This window comes from Melopsittacus undulatus, chromosome 18 (genome assembly GCF_012275295.1).
Source record: "Melopsittacus undulatus isolate bMelUnd1 chromosome 18, bMelUnd1.mat.Z, whole genome shotgun sequence".
In the NCBI taxonomy this organism is placed as follows: Eukaryota; Metazoa; Chordata; class Aves; order Psittaciformes; family Psittaculidae; genus Melopsittacus; species Melopsittacus undulatus.
In genome coordinates, this window is record NC_047544.1 from 2,228,126 (window position 1) to 2,237,125 (window position 9,000).

Below are 9,000 nucleotides of genomic sequence, written 5' to 3' on the forward strand. Positions count from 1 at the left end.
AATGAAGACCTGATGGGTGCCAGACCCAAACCGGAACAACCCATTTCTTAACTCGAGTTAGTTTAAGTAGTCTTAAGTCTAGTTAGTAGCTTAACTCTGCTAGTTTTGTACCTGACACCATAAGGCAGCGGGTTGGAGCAATTATATAGTAGGGAAATGAGACAACAGGGATCATAGGCATCTATGAAAGCACCTACAGACCAGTGCTGACTTTGTGCACTGTTCTCACTACAAGAAGATGGTTCAAACCCTCCCTTCCTAAGCAGGAGCAGCAAAGATGCAGTTTGACCTGTTGGGGCTGTTGGTTGCACCTCTCCTCCAACCCACACAGCCAGATTGAAGTGCTGAGCTGCCCTAAACGCCCTGCTGCAAGCTGTGGTGAGGACACACAGTGCTGCTGGTTGAGCTGGTTCATGGGGGGAACCCCAGCCCTGCTCCCCAGACCCTTGCCCATCACAACCCCATTAACGGCACCCTCATGCTCCAGTGATGCTGCATGGTTTGGTCCTCTGGATACAGCAATTCCGTGTTGTAAAGACAGACACAAGTTCCCACTCAATGTGTGCAGGCACTGAGGTTTTGCTGAGCTGAGCTTCTCCCTCACCCCTATCCTTGTTCAATGAAACAAATGGAAAACTCAGCAGGTCATTAAATCAAACCATTCTTTCTCCTCCCACACAAAAGCTGTGGGCTTTGCATCAGAAAAACTGAACACAGCTTCCATATCGTTTCTGCTGTGATCACAGAATCACAGCATCCCAGACTGGTTTGGGTTGGAAGGGACCTCAAAGCTCATCCAGCTCCAACCCCTGCCATGGGCAGGGACCCCTTCCACTGGAGCAGCTGCTCCAAGCCCCTGTGTCCAACCTGGCCTTGAGCACTGCCAGGGATGGGGCAGCCACAGCTTCTCTGGGCACCCTGTGCCAGCGCCTCAGCACCCTCACAGGGAACAGCTTCTGCCTAAGAGCTCAGCTCAGTCTCCCCTCAGGCAGGTTCAAGCCATTCCCCTTGGCCTGTCCCTACATCCCTTGTCCCAAGCCCCTCTCCAGGTTTCCTGAAGCAACAGGAGGAGAACTCATGATGCAGAAGAGGAGCTGACAGGCCCAGGCCACACAGCCCATGCTGTCTGTTAGGATACTCTGAACACACCTATTTAAGTGGGAAATGAGATTTCTTCCCTGGGTTTCAGCCTTATTCCCAGCAGTTCTGCAGAGCCCCAGATGCTGTTTTGCTGGACTCTGCTGACCTCAGTATGTGTGAGCTCAGGGCTGAAAGCCAAGAGGTATAAGTCAGATGCCCATGGTCAGGCTCCCAAACCCACATCCCAGCCTCTGAACAAGGGTGGGCTCTGTTCCTGGGGCTCCCCAAAGCCTTGGGAAGCCAGTGAGAGCTGTTGCTGCTCAGAGCCCTTAAAAGCCAAGTCTCTCTTATTTAGGACATTCCTTTAACACAACCAAGTTACATCTTCAGCTGGAGAGTTTACTCACACACTGCTCAATGGAACCCCCCCCATTTACCACATATCCAGGGCAGGGAGTTGCAATAAGATGATCTTTAAGGTCCTTTCCAACCCACACCATTCCATTATCCTATGTCCAGAGCTCATTGCCTGCAGGACCGGTGGCTTCTCATCCCCCAGGAACACACAAGGGATGCGTTACAGGAGAGGAAGCCACTGCTTGCATTATATTTAGCTCCAAAGGCTGTAACCCTTTCACAAATTAAAGTCACCCAGACTCTGTTGCTGGGGAAGGGCTTTGATGCTGGAATTCCCAGCACAGCTTCCCCACTCCTTAAGCCATAAAACTCAACCACTTCTCCTTCCAACCAAACTCCCCTCACATGTGCAAACTCAGTTCCACGTTCCTGAGCATTCCTTACGGCCAACACCAGAGCCGAGGCCTCGCCTGGGGTCCGTTAAAACAAGTTTATTCCCCATCTGCGGACACATGGAAGAGGTTTTGTTGCTTGCAGCGTGGCAAATTCATTTAGGAATTGGCCTCATTCCTGGGAGCGGGGCCGGAGCCGCTGCTCTGGAAGCAGAAGCGCTCCCAGTGCGTTCCTGCATGGAACTGGGGCTGCGAGGAAGGGCAGGGAGGGAGGAAAGGGGATGTTCCCCCATCGCAGCAGGAGGGGGGCAGCGGGACCCCATCGTACCCCAACCCCCCCGCCCCTCCGCGGCCCCGTTCTCACCGTTGCAGCCGGGAGCCGGGCTCGGCGCGGGGCCATGGCCATGGCCGGCAACGGGGATGGGAACGGGAGCGGCCCGAAACCCCGCCCCGACCCCCGGGGCCGCCCCCGGGGCCGCCCCAGCTGCGGGAGCAGCGCCGAGCACCGGGGGGATGGAGATGGGGGTGATGGGAGACACGGGGTGATCCCAGGCTGGATGGAGCTGCCCTGAGGGGGAGGAGCAGTTGGGGGTGTTGGGGAGAAGCTGCCCATGCCCCGGCTCCAGCGTGCGCTTGAGCTCCTGGTGTCTTCTGCTATTGACGGCTTTGGACACGCTCAGCATCTCCATCCGAACTGCGCGACCTGCGGGTGATGGGGACCACGAGGGGCTGTGAAATGGCCCCATGAGCCCTATATCAGGGACAGCAGCATTCAGGGGATGTGTCCCCTCCTGCTCCGACAGCTCCGAGGATGGTTCCTGCTGATTGTCCCCCCTAAATCAGGGTGCTTTCCCCCCGCTGCACTGTGGTGGCCCTGGGCACTGCATGCACACAGCAAGGTGCAGCACGCCAAGGGCTCCGGCAGTGCTTGTGCTCTGATCCTCCATACACAACCTCCCCTCGCGCTCACAGCCTCCCTGATCCCCGCTTTGTCCAACAACAGCCCCGCTCCCCATTCAGAGCCCAGTTTGCAGCAAGCTGCACAAAGGGAGCTCTGCAGCAGCAAGGAGCACAAAGCAGAGCTGTAAAACCACAACAGGAGGCATTTCACAGCCCCAGGCCTTGCCAAGCTGCAATCATCCCCTGCTGAAGCTTCTGGCATGTCCAACAGTCCCAGCAGTGCCCTGTGCTGCCGCAGATGTGGCCAGCCCCTATGTGTTGCCCAATACAAGTTCCTCCTTGCTCAGTGTCTGCAGCCTTTGCTCAGGGTAACTTAGGGTAACCTCAGCCCTGCTGCCAGCAATTGATCTGATCCATATGATGCTGTGCTCTGGGCACCCTGGGGTACCTCATAAGTACACAGTCCCCATCCCAGGAGCTTACAGAGTGCCCCAAGCCAAGGGGCTCACTCTGTGTGGCCATTGGGCTCCTCTTGCTCCGTGTTTATGTGATCTCAGCAGAATGCATTGGCCAAGCAGAGCTGCCACTCAGGAAGTGGAGGAAGAATGGGGCTATAATAAGAGAGGGTGGACAGTGAGCGTGCAGGGGCAGCCTGGTACCAATGGGACAGGTGCCATCACAAGCACTCACTCCTGGCCCTGGGCACCCTCCTGGGGCTCCATCCATCCCTTCTGCAGGGGGGGGGGGGCCCTAACCCTAATGTCGGAAAGGAAGGACAATAACCCTAATGGCGGAAAGTGGGTACCCTAACCCTAATGTCGGGAGGGGGGCACCCCAGCCATAATGTCAGACTGAGGGCACCCTAACCCTAAGGGCGGGAAGAGGGCACGGGCCTAGCCCTAATGTCGGAGATGGGGGGGGGGGGGGGGGGGCCCTAACCCTAATGTCGGAAAGGGGGGACAATAACCCTAATGGCGGAAAGTGGGTACCCTAACCCTAATGTCGGGAGGGGGGCACCCCAGCCATAATGTCAGACTGAGGGCACCCTAACCCTAAGGGCGGGAAGAGGGCACGGGCCTAGCCCTAATGTCGGAGATGGGGGGGGGGGGGGGGGGGGCCCTAACCCTAATGTCGGAAAGGGGGGACAATAACCCTAATGGCGGAAAGTGGGTACCCTAACCCTAATGTCGGGAGGGGGGCACCCCAGCCATAATGTCAGACTGAGGGCACCCTAACCCTAAGGGCGGGAAGAGGGCACGGGCCTAGCCCTAATGTCGGAGATAGGGGGGGGGGGGGGGGGGCCCTAACCCTAATGTCGGAAAGGGGGGACAATAACCCTAATGGCGGAAAGTGGGTACCCTAACCCTAATGTCGGGAGGGGGGCACCCCAGCCATAATGTCAGACTGAGGGCACCCTAACCCTAAGGGCGGGAAGAGGGCACGGGCCTAGCCCTAATGTCGGAGATGGGGGGGGGGGGGGGGGGGGCCTAACCCTAATGTCGGAAAGGGGGGACAATAACCCTAATGGCGGAAAGTGGGTACCCTAACCCTAATGTCGGGAGGGGGGCACCCCAGCCATAATGTCAGACTGAGGGCACCCTAACCCTAAGGGCGGGAAGAGGGCACGGGCCTAGCCCTAATGTCGGAGATGGGGGGGGGGGGGGGGGGGGCCCTAACCCTAATGTCGGAAAGGGGGGACAATAACCCTAATGGCGGAAAGTGGGTACCCTAACCCTAATGTCGGGAGGGGGGCACCCCAGCCATAATGTCAGACTGAGGGCACCCTAACCCTAAGGGCGGGAAGAGGGCACGGGCCTAGCCCTAATGTGGGAGATAGGGGGGGGGGGGGGGGGCCCTAACCCTAATGTCGGAAAGGGGGGACAATAACCCTAATGGCGGAAAGTGGGTACCCTAACCCTAATGTCGGGAGGGGGGCACCCCAGCCATAATGTCAGACTGAGGGCACCCTAACCCTAAGGGTGGGAAGAGGGCACGGGCCCAGCCCTAATGTCGGAGATAGGGGGGGGGGGGGGGGGGGGCCCTAACCCTAATGTCGGAAAGGGGGGACAATAACCCTAATGGCGGAAAGTGGGTACCCAAACCCTAATGTCGGGAGGGGGGCACCCCAGCCATAATGTCAGACTGAGGGCACCCTAACCCTAAGGGCGGGAAGAGGGCACGGGCCTAGCCCTAATGTCGGAGATGGGGGGGGGGGGGGGGGCCCTAACCCTAATGTCGGAAAGGGGGGACAATAACCCTAATGGCGGAAAGTGGGTACCCTAACCCTAATGTCGGGAGGGGGCACCCCAGCCATAATGTCAGACTGAGGGCACCCTAACCCTAAGGGCGGGAAGAGGGCACGGGCCTAGCCCTAATGTCGGAGATAGGGGGGGGGGGGGGGGGGGGCCCTAACCCTAATGTCGGAAAGGGGGGACAATAACCCTAATGGCGGAAAGTGGGTACCCTAACCCTAATGTCGGGAGGGGGGCACCCCAGCCATAATGTCAGACTGAGGGCACCCTAACCCTAAGGGCGGGAAGAGGGCACGGGCCTAGCCCTAATGTCGGAGATAGGGGGGGGGGGGGGGCCCAAACCCTAATTTCGGAAAGGGGGGACAATAACCCAAATGGCGGAAAGTGGGTACCCTAACCCTAATGTCGGGAGGGGGGCACCCCAGCCATAATGTCAGACTGAGGGCACCCTAACCCTAAGGGCGGGAAGAGGGCACGGGCCTAGCCCTAATGTCGGAGATGGGGGGGGGGGGGGGGGCCCAAACCCAAATGTCGGAAAGGGGGGACAATAACCCTAATGGCGGAAAGTGGGTACCCTAACCCTAATGTCGGGAGGGGGGCACCCCAGCCATAATGTCAGACTGAGGGCACCCTAACCCTAAGGGCGGGAAGAGGGCACGGGCCTAGCCCTAATGTCGGAGATGGGGGGGGGGGGGGGGGGCCCTAACCCTAATGTCGGAAAGGGGGGACAATAACCCTAATGGCGGAAAGTGGGTACCCTAACCCTAATGTCGGGAGGGGGGCACCCCAGCCATAATGTCAGACTGAGGGCACCCTAACCCTAAGGGCGGGAAGAGGGCACGGGCCTAGCCCTAATGTCGGAGATGGGGGGGGGGGGGGGGGGGGCCCTAACCCTAATGTCGGAAAGGGGGGACAATAACCCTAATGGCGGAAAGTGGGTACCCTAACCCTAATGTCGGGAGGGGGGCACCCCAGCCATAATGTCAGACTGAGGGCACCCTAACCCTAAGGGCGGGAAGAGGGCACGGGCCTAGCCCTAATGTCGGAGATGGGGGGGGGGGGGGGGGGGGGCCCTAACCCTAATGTCGGAAAGGGGGGACAATAACCCTAATGGCGGAAAGTGGGTACCCAAACCCTAATGTCGGGAGGGGGGCACCCCAGCCATAATGTCAGACTGAGGGCACCCTAACCCTAAGGGCGGGAAGAGGGCACGGGCCTAGCCCTAATGTCGGAGATAGGGGGGGGGGGGGGGGGGGCCCTAACCCTAATGTCGGAAAGGGGGGACAATAACCCTAATGGCGGAAAGTGGGTACCCTAACCCTAATGTCGGGAGGGGGGCACCCCAGCCATAATGTCAGACTGAGGGCACCCTAACCCTAAGGGCGGGAAGAGGGCACGGGCCTAGCCCTAATGTCGGAGATAGGGGGGGGGGGGGGGGCCCTAACCCAAATGTCGGAAAGGGGGGACAAAAACCCTAATGGCGGAAAGTGGGTACCCAAACCCTAATGTCGGGAGGGGGGCACCCCAGCCATAATGTCAGACTGAGGGCACCCTAACCCTAAGGGCGGGAAGAGGGCACGGGCCTAGCCCTAATGTCGGAGATGGGGGGGGGGGGGGGGGGCCCTAACCCTAATGTCGGAAAGGGGGGACAATAACCCTAATGGCGGAAAGTGGGTACCCTAACCCTAATGTCGGGAAGGGGGCACCCCAGCCATAATGTCAGACTGAGGGCACCCTAACCCTAAGGGCGGGAAGAGGGCACGGGCCTAGCCCTAATGTCGGAGATGGGGGGGGGGGGGGGGGGGCCCTAACCCTAATGTCGGAAAGGGGGGACAATAACCCTAATGGCGGAAAGTGGGTACCCTAACCCTAATGTCGGGCGGGGGGCACCCCAGCCATAATGTCAGACTGAGGGCACCCTAACCCTAAGGGCGGGAAGAGGGCACGGGCCTAGCCCTAATGTCGGAGATGGGGGGGGGGCCCTAACCCTTAATGTCGGAAAGGGGGGACAATAACCCTAATGGCGGAAAGTGGGTACCCTAACCCTAATGTCGGGAGGGGGGCACCCCAGCCATAATGTCAGACTGAGGGCACCCTAACCCTAAGGGCGGGAAGAGGGCACGGGCCTAGCCCTAATGTCGGAGATAGGGGGGGGGGGGGGGGGGGGCCCTAACCCTAATGTCGGAAAGGGGGGACAATAACCCTAATGGCGGAAAGTGGGTACCCTAACCCTAATGTCGGGCAGGGGGGCACCCCAGCCATAATGTCAGACTGAGGGCACCCTAACCCTAAGGGCGGGAAGAGGGCACGGGCCTAGCCCTAATGTCGGAGATAGTGGGGGGGGGGGGGGGGCCCGAACCCTAATGTCGGAAAGGGGGGACAATAACCCTAATGGCGGAAAGTGGGTACCCTAACCCTAATGTCGGGCAGGGGGGCACCCCAGCCATAATGTCAGACTGAGGGCACCCTAACCCTAAGGGCGGGAAGAGGGCACGGGCCTAGCCCTAATGTCGGAGATAGGGGGGGGGGGGGGGGGGCCCTAACCCTAATGTCGGAAAAGGGGGGACAATAACCCTAATGGCGGAAAGTGGGTACCCTAACCCTAATGTCGGGCGGGGGGCACCCCAGCCATAATGTCAGACTGAGGGCACCCTAACCCTAAGGGCGGGAAGAGGGCACGGGCCTAGCCCTAATGTCGGAGATAGGGGGGGGGGCCCTAACCCTAATGTCGGAAAGGGGGGACAATAACCCTAATGGCGGAAAGTGGGTACCCTAACCCTAATGTCGGGCAGGGGGGCACCCCAGCCATAATGTCAGACTGAGGGCACCCTAACCCTAAGGGCGGGAAGAGGGCACGGGCCTAGCCCTAATGTCGGAGATAGGGGGGGAGGGGGGGGGGGCCCTAACCCTAATGTCGGAAAGGGGGGACAATAACCCTAATGGCGGAAAGTGGGTACCCTAACCCTAATGTCGGGAGGGGGCACCCCAGCCATAATGTCAGACTGAGGGCACCCTAACCCTAAGGGCGGGAAGAGGGCACGGGCCTAGCCCTAATGTCGGAGATAGGGGGGGGGGGGGGGGGGGCCCTAACCCTAATGTCGGAAAGGGGGGACAATAACCCTAATGGCGGAAAGTGGGTACCCTAACCCTAATGTCGGGAGGGGGCACCCCAGCCATAATGTCAGACTGAGGGCACCCTAACCCTAAGGGCGGGAAGAGGGCACGGGCCTAGCCCTAATGTCGGAGATAGGGGGGGGCGGGGGGGGGGGCCCTAACCCTAATGTCGGAAAGGGGGGACAATAACCCTAATGGCGGAAAGTGGGTACCCTAACCCTAATGTCGGGAGGGGGGCACCCCAGCCATAATGTCAGACTGAGGGCACCCTAACCCTAAGGGCGGGAAGAGGGCACGGGCCTAGCCCTAATGTCGGAGATAGGGGGGGGGGGGGGGGGCCCTAACCCTAATGTCGGAAAGGGGGGACAATAACCCTAATGGCGGAAAGTGGGTACCCTAACCCTAATGTCGGGAGGGGGGCACCCCAGCCATAATGTCAGACTGAGGGCACCCTAACCCTAATGTCGGGAAGAGGGCACGGGCCTAGCCCTAATGTCGGAGATAGGGGGGGGGGGGGGGGCCCTAACCCTAATGTCGGAAAGGGGGGACAATAACCCTAATGGCGGAAAGTGGGTACCCTAACCCTAATGTCGGGAGGGGGGCACCCCAGCCATAATGTCAGACTGAGGGCACCCTAACCCTAAGGGCGGGAAGAGGGCACGGGCCTAGCCCTAATGTCGGAGATAGGGGGGGGGGGGGGCCCTAACCCTAATGTCGGAAAGGGGGGACAATAACCCTAATGGCGGAAAGTGGGTACCCTAACCCTAATGTCGGGCAGGGGGGCACCCCAGCCATAATGTCAGACTGAGGGCACCCTAACCCTAAGGGCGGGAAGAGGGCACGGGCCTAGCCCTAATGTCGGAGATGGGGGGGGGGGGGGGGGGCCCTAACCCTAATGTCGGAAA